This window comes from Mustela nivalis (genome assembly GCF_964662115.1).
Source record: "Mustela nivalis genome assembly, chromosome: 3".
Lineage (NCBI taxonomy): Eukaryota > Metazoa > Chordata > Mammalia > Carnivora > Mustelidae > Mustela > Mustela nivalis.
Window position 1 is genome coordinate 97,443,295 of NC_139022.1, and position 17,263 is coordinate 97,460,557.

The 17,263-nt window shown below is 40.7% G+C and overlaps 1 protein-coding gene and 1 long non-coding RNA gene across 6 annotated transcripts in view; one reads left to right on the top strand and one right to left on the bottom strand.

The window, feature by feature from the left end:
- The window catches only part of JAKMIP2 (janus kinase and microtubule interacting protein 2), a 161,835-nt gene that overhangs the window by 78,883 nt on the left and 65,689 nt on the right, over positions 1-17,263 (top strand). The window lies entirely within an intron of this gene.
- Positions 1-17,263, bottom strand: part of LOC309862300 — a 173,045-nt gene that overhangs the window by 16,496 nt on the left and 139,286 nt on the right. The gene's annotated exons all lie outside the window — the stretch shown is intronic.

A 17,263-nucleotide genomic window follows, 5' to 3' on the forward strand; every position in this document is an offset into this window, starting at 1 on the left:
GCCCTCATGCTGAGTAAAAGCCCAAGCTGATGTAAAGTAGCCTAAAAAGCACAGCATGGTCTGCACACACTGCCCTCCCATTCGTGTCTGCCCTCAACTTGGCTGCTCTCCTCGCTTGCTCATTCGGTCCAGCCTAGCTGGCTGCCTGCAGTTCCTGGAACTGGGATGTCCGCTCCTGCTGAGGAGCTCCTGTACTTGCTGCGCCCTCTGCCTGTAGTGCTCCCCCTCTACCCCTACACCACCCAGGCATCTGCATGCCTCCCCTCTTCCTGCCATTGGACAAATAGCACCTATTTGGTTAGACTTCCTTATCTAAAGTTATAACCCCACCTGGACACTTCCTGTCACTTCTGTGCTTTATGGTTTGTTTTTTTCCCCCATAGCACTTTGTCATCATCCAGCATAGTACTTACGTCTTTATTTATCATGCTTATTGTGTGTTTCTCCCATGTAACACAGTAGCTCCATGAGCCACACATCTATTTTATATGTTTTATTGTATTTATTCAGGGCCAAAAACAGTGATTGGCAGCAATTAAATGTTCAGACGTCAAACTGATTTTAAAGAGAGTGCTTATATGACACATGCTCTGCTAAACCCTTTACCTGTGTTATTCCATGTCGTTTTCACCAGCTCCCTAAGAGGGAGGTACTGTAGAGATAGAGCGAAGACAATGGGCTTTCCAGTGAAACAGCTTGGAGGATAGCCTCACTCCGTTACTTACCAGCTCTGGGCTGCAAGCCAATTGTGTGCCTTCACGAAGTCTCCGTTACCCCATCTGCATGAATACAAGGAAAATACTAATGATTCCTATTTACCACTATCGGTTATATTTTGTCAGTCTCTGTACGAAGCCCTAGATTTTCCACCACAGCCCTAGATTTAGACTTCAAATCCCATCTTACCTAGTTATCTCTCTCATGTTGATCATTTAAGACTTAATAGCTATTTTGTGTGTACTATTTTGCCAGAATAAAGTACTCCCTTGTCTTCGCCTATTTCACACAGGAAAAATGTTAACTTCTAGATTTCTTTTTTTCTTTTTTTAAGATTTTATTTATTGATTTGACAGAGATCACAAGTAGTCAGAGAGGCAGGCGGTGGGGGGGGGGGCGGGGAAGCAGGTTCCCTGCCGAGCATAGAACCCGATGCAGGGCTCGATCCTGGGACCCCGAGATCATGACCTGGGCAGAAGGCAGAGGCTTAACCCACTGAACCATCCAGGTGCTCCTGTTAACTGCTAGATTATATGTGCTGCCGAAGCGAGCACTAACTGCTAGATTATAAGTGCCCTGAAAAATGGGGTTTATCAGTGAAATGACCTAAGCAGTGAACTCAGTTGGCATTCAGAGCATAGCTAAAATAATGATACACAGCTTTGTGTTAAATCTCTGTCATGCTCTGGACAAGAAATGTGTTTAGTAGCCTCACACTTTGACTTCTCTAGAATATGACTTATTCCTGAGTCATTTGAGAGTGGAAAAGAGAATAATAAATGTGAGGGGCACCTGGGTGGCCCAGTTGGTTAAGCATCTGCCTTTGGCTCAGGTCATGATTTCAGGATCCTGGGAGCAAGTTCTGAGTCAGACGCTCTGTGCAGCGGGGAGTCTGCTTTTCACTCTCCCTCTGCCCCTCTCCCTGCTTGTTCTCTCTCCATCGCCTCTCAAATTAAAAAAAAACAAAAAAACAACTTTAAAAACTAATAAATGAGAAGAGGAAAAAATATAGATTCTCTTTCTGATGCTAAGGCAGAGACAGGTGCTGTGTAGTGGTTAAAACAAATGGTTTTCAAATCAGGCTGACCCACTTTCAAATTTTGACAGACACATCACAGGTTCTCGAGGAACAACTGACTGAACGAGTGGCTCATAGATACAAGAGCTGAGTAAAGTTGGGCAAATACTAAATTTTAATTTCTTCTCTTGTATAGTGGAAAAATGATATCTATCTTATTAATTTGTTTTTGTGAAATAATAAATGTGTAATGGTAAGTACAGTGCTTGACATACAGAAAGATTTTAAGAGTTATTATTTAACAATTTTTCACTGTACAGATCAGAATCTGGAACCCTTCATCCCAAATTGAAAGTTTTACTTGAAAAGTAAGAATTCAGATGAGCTTAATATCAGATATGAAAATGAGCCCTTTCCAAATTCCTTCTCCTTCCCCATCTTCACATCCTCCAGTTAATCAAAAGTCTCGGTACATCTGTGATTCTTACCAAATCTTATATTTATTCAGTTCTTCCTTCTTCCTTCAACCATATGACAAGTGCTCTCTCATCTTTCAAGACTCAACTCAGCCGTACCTTCTGTTAGAAGCAGCCTGAGTCCTCCCCAGGGAACTGGATCTCCTCTGTGCTCTGATAGTGTCTGCTTTGCTTCTCTGTTCCAAAACTCATCACATCTTCAGGCCTGCAGTTCTTTATTTGAATGTTGGTGTCTCCCAGTGGGGAGTTGTAGAGAGGATTCATAAATCATACATTTAGGGCTGGACTAGATGACTTTTAACACCCGCGTCAAATAAAAGATAATGCTTTTAAATAGCTTAGCACAGCGTCTAGCAGTAGTAAATAGCCAATAATAGTAATGATGATGATTAGCAGTAGCAGTAGCATTCATCTGTCACAGTATGAGGTGAGTAAGCAGATGAAGTTTAATAATTATCTATACAAATGCTATTATGATCTAGAATGTCATAAGCTAGGGCCCCAGAATTTTGGAACTGTCAAAGATTGCTTACCATCCAAAGAGGAAATTTGGCTCTCAGAATTTCCTGTAAGGTCCATGTGGAGAAAAAAATCTGAACCTTTGAAACTACTTTTCCTAGTAAGACTGTCTATAGAAGTGGTTTCAAACCTTAAATGAGCAATCGTAGTTCCTACTTTTTGTGTCAGGAAGTAATAAGTCAAAGAAAGTACTAGGGGGAAAATGTGTTTCTTAGAAGTAAATTGCTTACATTTGAAATTATATTGCTTAAATTTCTAAGTAGTTAGGTGCTATTAATATACTCCAGAGTTTAACATGGGGTAAAATGGCATTACCATTAAGTAGATTGTGAATTACACCTCCTTCTGTAATAGTCCTTATTTGGGAGAACAATATAAATATTTTGTGGGTTGAAAGAGTTCTTTACTTCTGCTGTTGAAAATTTCATTTTGGCTTCATTTACTTAACTCAATAAACATTTTTATATCTGAGTACCTACTGTCAGGCTCTGTGCTAAGCAGTGGGGTTAAAAGTGGTGAATAAACCCAGGAAATTCTCTGCCTCTATGAAGCAAAAAGTGATAGAGATATTGAAGGAAGAAAAGTTAATTTCATAGGTAATACAGTTTACTTCCCTGAGTGATCTGCACTCCTGAGTCTGTGAAGTATACACAGACGAGGTTGGCGGACAGTAAAGAAAGAGTAAAGTAGGTTTGATAAAAAAACAGTGTTCCCAGTGATTTCCAAAAAATGATTTATTCAAGGTCCAATCTAAATTGACTGTATAGTCCCTTCCTGAGAAGGGGCCTGACATCTGTTCAGAATCTGATCTTGTTGATTTCAGCTGTTGATTTTATGGAGCTAACAGTTGTGCTGTGACTTGCTTTGTCTAATGGCTGGTTCACTTTTCAGCAAAAAGAAAGAGCATGTTAGAGTCCACAGCATTTCCGATTTAGGAACAAAAATCTCTATGCTTGCATTAATTCCAGCTTTTCATCATACGATGTTGAAAGCATGCCTATGTATTCCAGCCTCGCTCCCGGCTCTAGCTCGTTTTCTGCTCTTACTTTCTGTTTGCTCCTCTTTTCTCACTGAATTCTTCTTCCCCCACCCCAAGAAACATTATTTCATTCAAATTATGGAAGTTATATAACAATTATTAAAGAAATCTTGGAGAGGGAGAAGAAAAGCCTTAAGAAGTTTAAACTTAAATCTCCCATCATCTACTACTCAAAGAAAACTATTGCAATTTAAACACCTATCTCTATACATGTGTATACACGTACTGTCGACTTCGTGTTAAATGTCTTAAATCTCATTATGTTGAAGTGCATTTATCTGATTGAGGCCTTGGGAATTGTTTTCGAATAGGTGGGAGAAAAATTTTAAAAGTGGGTAAATAATAAATAATTAAAAGATACTACTGTGCACCCTGAAATGTGATTTCTCTAAAAACAAACTAACATGTTTCTGGTACAGCATAGTGACTGGGCAAATGGGCTCTGGAGCGAGGCTGTCCATGTTATGTCTTGACTTTGCTGTTGGCTTCCAGTACACTTCTGTTGCACAATCCGCATTGCCCCCCCCCCCCCCGCAATCTATAGTATTTTAATGTTGTGGGTTAAATGAGAAAATGAATATATGTTATTTAGTATACTGCCTGGCTTATATTAAGCACCCTGAAAATATTAGGTCTTAATATTTCTAAGCACATGTGTGACTCCTTTCATCTTTGCAAGTTTGTGGATGGTACCACATTCTTCTAATGTTCTAGGTACAAGTGTTGGTTGTCATTTTTGATCTTTTCTTCTTTCTGGCATTACTTCCCCAAATGAGCATATTATGTGGACTCTTCAAACACTACACACCAGATGAGAGAAGTATAGGGACTCAAGTCCATAAGAAGCTTCAGGCTCACACACACCTTAGTTATACCATTTACCTTGCTCTGTGACTTTAAGTGAGGGAACGGGTCTCCTGTCAACTTAGTTCTTTCAACTATAAATGGAGAACAGTAAGCACGTACATCTCATAGCTTGCTTTAAGTTTGAAATGGGCAGGTGCACATGCCTTGTGCAGTGCCCAGCACATACTGAGTGCTCAATAAAGAGAAAAGGTTTTGAGTGAGGATGAAGAAAATGATGGTGGGGAGATGAATAAGAGTTCTTTTAGCTTTAAGTTTGAAATGGGCAGGTGCACATGCCTTGTGCAGTGCCCAGCACATACTGAGTGCTCAATAAAGAGAAAAGGTTTTGAGTGAGGATGAAGAAAATGATGGTGGGGAGATGAATAAGAGTTCTTTTAGCTTAAGAAAGAAAAAGCCCTCTTCCCTCCATCCTAATCCAAAGTCCTCCCTTTCTCTCTGAATATTGGCAGTGGATTCCTATCTGGACCTCTAACTTCTAGTCCTTTCTGTTCCATTCTGCCCCACACACAACTTCAAGATTAATCTTCCTTTAAAAAAATTGGATCGTGTCTCTCCTCTTAAAAATGTTTATCAGATTCTTTGTAATTATTAAAAAATACATAAATTCAGTATCTAGGCAGTCAGCACATGCATGATTTACTCTATCTTTATTTTTCCAGTTGTCCGTCCATTGGTTCCCCACAATTAACTTTGCCCATCAGACATTGTGATATATATTTTATTCCCCACTCTTACCTGTCTGTTCTTGATTCCTCCTGTTCATCCTTCATGGCCCAGCCTTAACCATAAGGACTTCTCTGTTCCTGAAGTCATTTAATTATTGAGAAATTCTTATTCAGCATCTACTTTGTGCCCAACACTGTGCTAGGCACTGAAATTCAGCAAGGAGACAGAGAAAGATGGTCCTTGCCATCCTGCTGCACTTTCTCTTGTCCATGTGTGTGTACATATGTGCGTGTGTTTTCCCCACTCCTCTGGCACATAGTACATGCAGTTTTGTTTGGTACAAACATTGTGCATCATCTTCAACTCTAACATAGTAACTATGGTTTAACTGTGGTTCAAGAGAGAGAGTTGTTGATCTGTTTTTAAAATTATTTCCCTTATAATATAATATAAAATTATATTACCTTATAACCTTATAAGCATATAACTTAACATTGGGGTTAGGCTAACTACCTTCCATTAATCCTTCTTACGGTCTTGGTTCCAAGATCCCATCAAATGAAAAAAAAAAGTAGTTATACATTGGCCTTTGGGACAGAATCCAAAACAGAATCCTAAATGTTAAAAAAAGAATAGTCTCAGGGCACCTGGGTACCTCAATGGCTTAAGCCTCTACCTTTGGCCTGGGTCATGATCTCAGGGTCCTGGGATCAAGCCCCGCATTGGGCTCTTTGCTCAGCAGGGAGCCTGCTTCCCCCTCTTTCTCTGCCTGCCTCTCTGCCTACTTGTGATCTCTTTCTCTGTCAAATAAATAAATAAAATCTTTTAAAAAATAGAATAGCCTGTATTGCTCTGTAATATTATACTACATCATAAATGTCTTATAACATATGAAAAATAGTGATAGCCAGGTTCTCTTCAGTAGAATGTGGAAAATTAAATGCAGTTCTACTCAAACCACACAGTATATCCAGAAGTTGTTTTATTCAAACTTGATGTGCTTCTACTTAAGTCATATTAATCAGCATAAATCTTCTTTTTTAAAGATTTTATTTATTTGAGAGAGTATGAGAGAGGACGAGGGGGGAGGAGGTGGGGGAGTGGGCAAAGGGAGAATAGCTCAGCAGGGAATCTATGTGGAGCTCAATCCAGAACCCTAGGATTGCGGTTCCATGGTGTAATGGTGAGCACTCTGGACTCTGAATCCAGAACCCTAGGATCATGACCCCGAGACCAAGGCAGACACTTAACTGACTGAGCCACCCAGGTGCCCTAGTGTATATCTTAATACAGATACTGTTCTGCACCCCCCTTTCTTAATAGCAGGCACACCTGATTGACCTCCTATATATAGAATTTCTGCTCCTGTGTGACACTTTGCAAAAGTGCCTTTATGATAGTTTTTTTTTTTTTTAAATTCAAGGTCTTTGAAAACAAGGAAACAGAATAAGTTATATATGTTTCAGTTATACCTAAAATAGAAAAGCTTGCTATCACTTATAATTATCTGAAGACCACTTCTTTCAGTGATTCAGGTTTTCTTCTTTAACTTAATCTACCAGTTTGTTTTTAATAAGATGTACATACAGGTTGAATGCCTGCCTTGGGGAAGGGTCTCTGAGGCATACTTCTTGCTATCTGACCTTGAATATGTAATAGTTTCCTGCTTTGCTTGGGATTTCTTCCCTATGTGCAATGAGGTTGGTACTTCTTGTTCTAACAGCTGTGAAACACTTCGAATCCAGAAAGAAAGGACAATGCAAATAAGACAATATAGCACTGAGAGATTTACTTTGCTTAACTAGCCATTATGAAAGCCTTCTAAACCCAGACAAAAGAGTACAGTGCAAGATGACTTACTCAGTGCTGAGGAGTGAAATTAAGCTTGGGAGTATGATGGATAGCAGCAAGGATTATGAAATCTCAACACATAGCTTAAATAAAAATTCATTTAATTTTCTTGTTTATTTAACAGTTACACCAAGCTTTAACTTTTGCCTGAAATCAAAACAGTCATTCAAGGGCTCCTGCAAGGTAAAAGAAATTTCCCATAATAGACCTAATTATAAATGATCTTCATAGAAATTGTGAAACACATCCTTCAATCTCAGTGTTTTCCTTGGATTCAGATCAATATTAATTCAGTTGGACTTCATGGTGGTCACTTGACAGGTCCCCTAAGGACAAAGGTGGATAAAACACAGTTTTACCCTTAAGTGGGACTTAGTCACCTAAAAAATAAATACAGTGTAAATGAAAAATAACTACAGTCTAAATGAATTATGACCACAGGCTCCAAACTTTCCTTTCTGCATTTCTTTTACCCCTTTAGTCTGTTCCATCCTCAGTTGCCAGAGGATTGTTACTGAATTCAAAATGTGGTCAGGCCACTTACCTGTATGAATCTTTCAGTAACTACACATGCTATGGGTGTGAAGTCCATCTCCTTTAATGTAGCTGAAACTGTCCTCCACCAGCTGCTCTCTGCCTGTCTCTCTGAAAAGATTGCTTTTCCCCTCCAAGCTCTTGCCTGTATGTTTCTCTATAGCATTGTTCATATTCTCTTTTACATGAAGACCTTCATACTCAGTGCTCTGTCCACCAGGGACATTCTTTTTTTTTTTTTTTTTTTAAGAGGTTTATTTATTTATTTGACAGATAGAGGTGACAAATAGGCAGAGAGAGAGAGAGGAGGAAGTAGGCTCCCCGCGGAGCAGAGATCCCAGGACCCTGGGATCATTACCCGAGCCGAAGGCAGAGGCTTAACCCGCTGGGCCACCCAGCGCCCCAACTGGGGACATTCTTATTTCCTCCTCCAATCCTTTGCTGGTACATCTTTTTTTTTTTTTTTTTTTTTTTTTGGTGCTTTCCCTAAGCAGTCCTTCCTGACCCACCAAGACGCCTGTGATTCCTATCTACTATCATATATGCAACTGTCTCACTGTACAAACTGCTGATTCCTCCTCTGGGAAGAAAAAGGACTCTGTCTCTTAAGTTTAGCATAGACATCCCCTGCTCAAGATGTTTCATCAGTTTATGTCAATTGATGAGTAAATGAATAGAGGAATGAGTGCTGAATACTTTAATAAAGTATCTTCAAAGTGAAAATGGAAACCCAGATGAGGGAATAACTGATTCCATCAGCCCTGGTCCCTAAAGGATGCTTGGAAGGAAGTATGGGGGGGGGGGTGCAGTCAGTTAAGCCACCAACTTTTGGTTTCCGCTCAAGTTGTGATCCCTTGGTCATGAGATGGAGCCCCTTGCCAGGCTTTGTGCTCAGCCCAGAGTATGCTTGAGACTCTGTCTCCCTCTTCCTCTGCCCCTCGCCCCACAGATAAATAAATAAATCTTAAAAAAAAAAAAAAAAAAAAAAAAGGATGCATAGGATGGAGTTCACCAGGATGTTGAGAAAGGGAAAGGCATGCATGAGCAGAGCCAAGGGTTTGCGGGCTGGAACAGTTCTGGATGAATCCTCTTTGCTTTGGATCCCAGATTTGACATCACTTCTACCAAGTTTCCTCAGAAGCCCTCTTAAAGAGGTTAGATGTCTCTTATATGTGTGCTGAGAGCGCTCTCTTATTCTACATGTTATGAAGTACATTTCTGATGTGAAGTTTTAAACCTGAGATCAAAAAGAAAACCACATTCATTGGGAGTAATAAGTTTGGGGTTTTTTTTGTTTTTGTTTTTGTTTTTGTTTTTGTTTTGAGAGAAAGAGAGGACAGACGGGTGCAGGGAGATGGAGGGACAAGCAGACTCTCTGCTGAGCAGGGTTCCAGGCTGCTCCCTGGGATCCCAGCACCCTGGGATCATGACCTGAGCCAAAGGCAGCGGCTTAACCAACTGAGCCACCCAGGTGTCCCTTAACATGTTAGCTTTAAATAATTTATAATAATAATTGCTACTATTATTAGGTGATAAAGAGGGCATGACAAGGAGAGAGAGAGAAAAACAAACATAAGGAAACATGTACGCCTGGTACCCTACAATCCTGAACATGCATTATCACCACCATGCTGAATGTCAGCCATTCAGATTCCTTTTCTTCTAACAGATGTTTAATGGGTAAAGTCTGGGACTCTGTAGCCACACCACCACATTCCCTTTATATAGGGAAACTAAGACTCCAGGGTTGGACTGGCTTAAACAGCAGCCTCCTGTCTTTTATATCAAATTGCTGTGTCTGACTCATGAATGCGTAGTGAGACTTTTTGCTTGAATAAAGGTTTAAGGAGTGCTAATGTATCTCGGCCAGGTCACCAGGAATCAAGCAAGCAGTTTAATTCATTCATTTTAAACATTAAAACATTTGACTCAAGCCATCATCTTTAGAAAAAAAGGGGGAATGGCCGAAACAAACTCCCAAGGCTTTGGTAGAGTGGACATACCCAAATATTAATCACAGAGCAGTGGTGAAGCTTTTAGCTTCACACATATGAACTTTAGCCCTCTTGTATTACAGTTGCTTTGCAAATCATGACTCCAAGGCAACAGCCTTATTGGAAACTCCAAGATTAATAATGACTTTATCCAGCTTATAGCTTAGGGCAAAACCGGCGACAAAGCCAAGACTCCTGGGCATACTGATCCTGTCAACGCAGGTCCCTGAAAAGCATAACCATGAATTCCATTAGACTTCCCAGGGATCTCTGTGCTTTTCCTCGCCTGTCTTTTTAACATGAACAGGTGATAAATGTGTTTCTTCTTCTTTTAAAACCTAAGCTGGCTTTTCATGGATAGTTAGAAAGACAGAAAAATAATAACCATGGTAATGATGGTGATAATAATTTACTAATCATTCAACACATTTTAGCTCATTTATTCCTTACAAGAGCTCAGTGCAGTAAATATATCCCTTTCCCCATATTATAATAAAGAAACAGAAGCTTGGAGAGTTTAAGTAATTTCTTAAGAATATACAGCTAGGAAGGTTCATTCAAAGCCAGTTTTTCTGATTTCAGAGTCCAATCTTTTAACCACTACATTCTACCATTCTATTTTGTAAGCCCCCAGCGGATATTTGCACACCTTTGCCATCTCTTTAGCCTACTTACAACCAGAGCTGAACTCTTCCTGTCTTTCAAGAAAGTGTTAATGTGTTAAGAAGCTTTGGGTGGAGGCATTTTACTTGATTTCTGCTTGGGTCATGATCTTAGGATTGTGAGATCCAGCGGGGTGTCAGCTCTTGCTGGGCGTGGAGACTGCTTGGTATTCTCTTTCTCCCTCTCCCTCTATTCCTCCCCAAGGCCCATGCATGTGCATGCTCTTTCTCTCTTAAAAAACCAAACCAAACAAAAAACACTAGCAGCAGCTTTGGAGACTGCTGACAGATGTGTCTTTGAGTTGCAGCTCTGCCATTTCTTAACTGTGTAACTTTTTCAAGTTAACTAACCTCTCTTATCCTCAGTTATCTGTCTAAGAAATAATAAGAGTAAATATCTGAAAGGGCGAATTGGAACAGTTCAATGAGTTAGTACCTAACGTTAGTGTACCTTAGCAGAGTGCCTGGCACAGAGGAAGAACCCAGTAAGATACTCAGCCTCATTCAGGCTCAGCTCACATGACATGTTCTCTAATAAGTGTTTGTCCTCCTTAATCCAAAGTAAGGCACTACCCAGCATTTACCAACTGTATCAGTCATGGCTTTCTAGAACTTGTTCTTTCTTTATAAACACCCGTCTCCTTTTATAGGCTGGAGGCCACTGGAGGATAGGAATGATGCTTAGGTTTTTTAACATCTATGAAAAGCCAAGAACAGTGCTCAGTAAATAGTGGCCACATTCTCGTCCAAATATGTGGCCATACATCTGACAAAGAATTGTGTGGTCTCCCTCTCTCAGGTTTTGTGTCGGTGCCTAAATGAGTCCGTAGAGAACCAAGAATAAGAATAGCTTTGTTCATATTTGAGGCCTTCCTTAAATGTGGCTCTTGAATTATTATTTTTTGCATATCTTCCATCATTCTTACTCAATTTAAGGATGTTGAGGACAGCGCTTCTATTATAGGCGATTTTGTTTCCTCCACCTTAGCCATTAGTACAAAGAGAGCACTCAGTAAGTGGTAACTATTTGTCATGAACTCTATGAGACCATCACACTTTTTCATTTAATTGTCAAATAGTCTGATGTCATAGTCCTATATTATATCCCCCTTCCCCTCAACCCCATTTCAGAGATGAGGTATATTGAGTCCTAGATAACTAGAAATTTATCCATGATCCACTTCTATTAAACAGAGAGGTGGAACTCATAGCCCATTCTCCTAACCTGAAATTCTCAAAAATGGTCTGGCATCAGAATCACCTGGCAACTACTAAATCAAAATCTAAAGAGCTGGAGCTCTAGAATTGCTAAAACTTACCAGGAGATTTTAGCAAACCACACCAAAGATTTGGTAAGATCTACTCCCAAACACTACTTAATATTTTTTCTAAATGTTTGAATGAGTGAATGAATGAATGATGACTATAATTCTTGCATCAATAATCCACTTCTTTTTTTTTAATATTTTATTTATTTGACAGACAGAGATCACAAGTAGGCAGAGAGGCAGGCAGAGAGAGAGAGAGGAGGAAGCAGGCTCCCCACGGAGCAGAGAGCCAGATGTGGGGCTCGATCCCAGGACTCTGGGATCATGACCTGAGCCGAAGGCAGAGGCTTTAACCCACTGAGCTACCCAGGCACCCCCAAAATTCCACTTCTATATTAAGGTTTACTCTCAAACAGTGATCCATGTTTTAAAATGCAAGGATTCCTGAGAGGTTATCTCTTAATTATCTGATACCTTTAAGAGGATTGGCCCTTCAGTGAACAAGGCTTCTATTCCTCCTGAAGTCAGATCACCTGCTGGGTCAGACGTTGTCATTGCACAAGCTCCTGGAGTGGTCCAGAAACATGCCATCTGCTTGGAGTGATACGTTTATGCTCTCTTTTATGTTCTCTCTCTCTCTTTAAAAAAAAAAAAAAAAAAAAAAAAAGCATTTGTTTTACTATGTCAGGTTCTTGAATGCACAGTGAGACTTTTTGTCTTGTAGAGGTCTTCTGGCTGGTAGCTTCTTTGGAAGGCTTACCTCAGGCCACTTAAGCAGAGGCAGCACACTTGTCCTTCATGCGATGGCTGGATAAATGAAATGCAGTTTTAGCCATACAGTGGAATATTATGCAGCAGTGAAAAGAAATGAAATATCTGTATATGCTATAATATGAATGAATCTTGACCATTATTCCACTACAGTGAATGAAAGCCAGTCACATATTGTATGATTCCATTTGATAAAAAAATGTTCAAGATAGACAAATCCATAGAGACAAAAAATAGATTAGTGGTTGCCTAGGGCTGTGAGAGTTTGATAAGGAATAGGGAATGGCTGCTAACAGGTATAGGGTCTATTTTTGAGGTGATAAGAAGTTCTGAAATTTACTTCAGTGACAATTGTACAATAGTGAGAATATGCTAACACTACTGAATTGATACACTTTTTTTTTTTTTAAGGACAAATTTTATATGTGAATTTTATCTCAGTGAAGCTGTCCAAAAGGGTTGGAGGGGGGAAGCAGCACAGGGTGACTGAAGCACGGTAGTAAAATTTTACATGAGAATTGTGAGATTGCCAGAAAAGGCTTCTCAAAGTTCGCCTTCACCAGGAGGATATAAAGATCATCCTTATGAATGGATGCTCAGCTTACAGTATCCATGAGCTGATGCTATCAGTAACTTTCTGTGATTTTTTTTTTCTGTCTTGAACATGTTTCTAGTTTTTTAACCCTCTTGTTTTCCCTAGCCCTTATGTGACTAAGTTAAAAATAATTCCCAGACAAAAAATACATGAAGTCAGGCACATAGTATTATATTTTTGGAGAAAGGATTACAGATTAAAATGTAAAATTTGACTATGGCATTGCACATTTTTGCCACAAGCAATACCAGTAAGAAAGCTGGTACTCATTATTTACCATGGCAGAGAAGAATGTTTAAGCCAGTAATAATGTTTAAAAGGAAGACATGATTCAGTCAAAGTCTCCATGTGTCAGAGTTGCCACGTTCTTTTTCATCCTTCTGGCCATGGGTAGCTTCAGTGTTGTCTTCTGCCCACCTGGACTAATGAGGAAGCCTGATTTCCTGCTTTCTATCTACCATATTCTCCCTGGGATATATGACTCTCCCTGGGAACTCACCATCAATCACACTGCCTAAGCTACCTCTCTGAAATGCAAACGTGGGACAGTGCAAACCTGGGCCTCACAGCCTGGATCCCAGTCTGGCATGAAGGCCTCACTGACTATGACCTGTCATTTCAGGCTAGTTACTTCATCTTTCTGTGACTCGTTCCCCCCTATTTTTAGGGAGCATGAAATGAGAGCAGTATGTCAAGTGTGCTTAGTCCAATGTCAAGCTCTGTCACTCTGAGCTCTTGTCATTACACTTATGTCCAAATGCTTCCTTTCTACATAATGAAATCTAATCATTATCAGTGAAATCTAACCGTCAGTCACGCAGGGACCTATGCAATCTAATCCAGTTTGTCTTTTCCCTTATCTCAATGCATCTGGCAAATTTGTGACTTCCAGTACTTCTCAGTCACTCTCTCTGCCATTCCTGTATCTCTAATCAGAAAAGCCCTTTCTTCATCCAGGAAGACCACAAAGCTATGAAGTGACTGAAGTTTTTCTCAAATTCCTCCTTTCTCTATGTTCTGAAAGCACCGTAGGGGGTTGAGAGAAGTCGAACAAAGGGAATCATATATTTTTTTAAAGATTTTATTTATTTATTTATTTATTTGACAGATAGAGATCACAAGTAGGCAGAGAGGCAGGCAGAGAGAGGAGGAAGCAGGCTCCCCGCTGATGCGGGGCTCGATCCCGGGACCCTGGGATCTTGACCTGAGCTGAAGGCAGAGGCTTTAACCCACTGAGCTGCCCAAGCGCCCCGGGATTTATATTTTATAGGAAAAACAAACAGGACCCCTAGTGGACTAGAGAAGAGGAATGATGGAAATAAGAAAGGAGGGCTTCTTCTTCTTCTTCTTTTTTTTTTTTAAAGATTTTATTTATTTATTTGACAGAGAGAGAGATCACAAGCAAGCAGAGAGGCAGGCAGAGAGGGGGAAGCAGGATCCCTGTTGAGCAGAGAACCCTATATGTTGCTCCATCCCAGGACCCTGAGATCATGACCTGAGCCGAAGGCAGAGGCTTAACCCACTGAGCCACCCAGGTGCCCCGAAAGGAGGGCTTCCAAGCTTAGATCTGGAACAACTGGGCCCACGATGGTGCGTTTACTGATATGGGAAAACCTGGAGAGAATGAGGCTATGATGGCCTAGTAATAAAGACATCCATGTTAGGTTATGTTTGATACACCAGTCAGATATCCAAATAGATTTGGTAAGTAAGATGTTGAATATTTGAATTGCGGTTTGGGGAATGGTCAGGTCTATGGATATAAAATGGGGAGTCATAACCCTCTAGGTGAAGCCAGTGTAGAGAGCTTTGGGGAGCCCAGGGGACCAGCAACATTTAGAGATCAGCAAGAGGAAGAGAAACCTGTTAAACAAAAACATGTGAGTTCATTCCCCTAGCACCTGCTTGAAATTAAACACTGTCTCATTTATCTTTGTGCCTAGTGGTATTGGTCATAAAAATCTGATAAATCCTTGTTAATTCATTTCAGTTCTAGAAACAAAGAATGGTAGCCCCTTCAACATCTCCTAGCTATGTACTTCAGTAATCTGGTAACATTTGTAAAATATGCGTGAAGAACGACTCCAACATCCAGCTTAGGTAGAATGTGGTGGACAGTTCCATGACTTCTGGAGATAGACTGGTCCTCCTTACCTCCTAACCTCTTCCTATCCCTTCCCCTAGGGTCACACTGCAAAGGGCATGGCCCCGGTGCTCATGTGGGGATGGCACAAAGCCCAGGATCCCAGCATGGTCCTCCAGGCTGAATACCAGGAGGCTTGAGAGAACAGCAGCTGCTGGAGCATATGGGTGACCAGTAGGAATTCCCCTTAGTTTTGGACTGAAGCACCTCCCTGTACACAGTAACCAATTTTCTAAAAGGTTGTGTGAGAAACTTTCTCTAGTATCTTGTCATGTTTTTCACATTGACCTTAACAGTTTAGTATCCATATTTTTCTGACCTCCTCGTTCCTGTGAAGCATTTAAGAATTTGTTGGGTTTTTTTTTTTTTTTTAAGATTTCATTTATTTATCTGACAGAGAGATCACAAGTAGGCAGAGAGGCAGGCAGAGAGAGAGGAGGAAGCAGGGTCCCCGCTGAGCAGAGAGCCTGATGTGGGACTCAATCCTAGGACCCTGAGATCATGACCTGAGCCGAAAGCAGAGGCTTAACCCACTGAGTGACCCAGGCGCCCCACATTTAAGAATTTGTAAATTAAGACACATCCCTCTTTTTTTTTTTCTCTTGTTGGTACTGTTCTATTTAAGGCTGTATCATCTTTCACCTTGGCAAGTTCAGTAGCCTTCTGTGCAGTTTCCATGTCCCCAGTTTCTCCCCACTCTGCCACCAGAATAACCACACCAAAGGATTTCCCTGTTAGGGTATCCACCTGCCAAGAACTTCAGCAACTTACCGACTGCTTACGGGGGTTGGGGGGAGATTCCAAAATCTTAAGGTTCGTGTTCCAGGTCTTCCTCAATCTGTCATTTCCAGGCAACCTTTCCAGCATTAGTGCCCATCAACTATATTCTGGGCTAACAAAATACTTTCCCCACAAAATACTTGCTCTGTGTGTGTGTTTTCCCTGTATCTCGGCACCTACATTTCGTTCACTCAGGATGCCTCATCTGTTTCTACATCTGTTAACATCCTACTCCTCAAGTTCCAGGCAATGCCACCATCTTCAAGGAGATTCCTTAGTCACCACATTGGAGGGAGGAGTCCTTGTCTACTCTGAAACAAGTAGTATTTATTTTTTTAAAGGCAGTTATCAGATAGGTGATGGTGATGATAATGATAACGATGAAGATAGGTAGATAGAGACATAAAGGTTTTATTATTTATTTATTGTCTCGGGACTCTTATTTTCAATTTCAACATAGTGTACCTCCCACAGCATAAAGACAGAACTCTAACAATATTGACTGAATGGAGTAAATGAGTCACTCAGTTAATGCAGTACAATTAATCCCCCCCATAGTTTATCCATTGTATAATTCTCGCTCTTTGTATATGGGATTTTCTTTTTATTTATTTATTTATTTGACAGACAGAGATCACAAGTAGGCAGAGAGGCGGGCAGAGAGAGAGACGAGGAAGCAGGCTCCCTGCTGAGCAGAGAGCCCGATGCGGGACTCGATCCCAGGACCCTGAGATCATGACCTGAGCCGAAGGCAGCGGCTTAACCCACTGAGCCACCCAGGCGCCCCTGTATATGGGATTTTCTTAAACTGTGGACTTTCTATAGGGCAACACATAGTCATCACATAGTTGACTTCCTTTCACAATACCAGTTAAGTAATAACTTACCAAATCTATTTGGATATCTGACTGGTGTATCAAACATAACCTAACATGGATGTCTTTATTACTAGGCCATCATAGCCTCATTCTCTCCAGGTTTTCCCATATCAGTAAACATTGAGACTACCTACAACCCCACTACCTGCCCATCACTTGTATGACCCTGGCCAAGTTCCACTGTGCCCTGAATGGGATCTCCCCACTTTAGTATAGACCAGGTCTTAAGATGGAATCTGAGAAGCAAGTTATAAATAGGAATAATGTATTCCTGCCCTCACAGAGTTTATAGATTCATGGAGGTGTGACCACCATTAAATAATGATGGCATGTAATAATCTAGAGGTTCTTCCAGGAGGAACTGATATGGAAGCTGAGACCTGAAAGGTCATAAAATTTAGCCAAACTAACATGTATGTGTCTGAGGGTGTGGGAATGAGGACACAAGGGAACTCTCGTGAGGAGGCTGGGCTGAGCATGGAGAG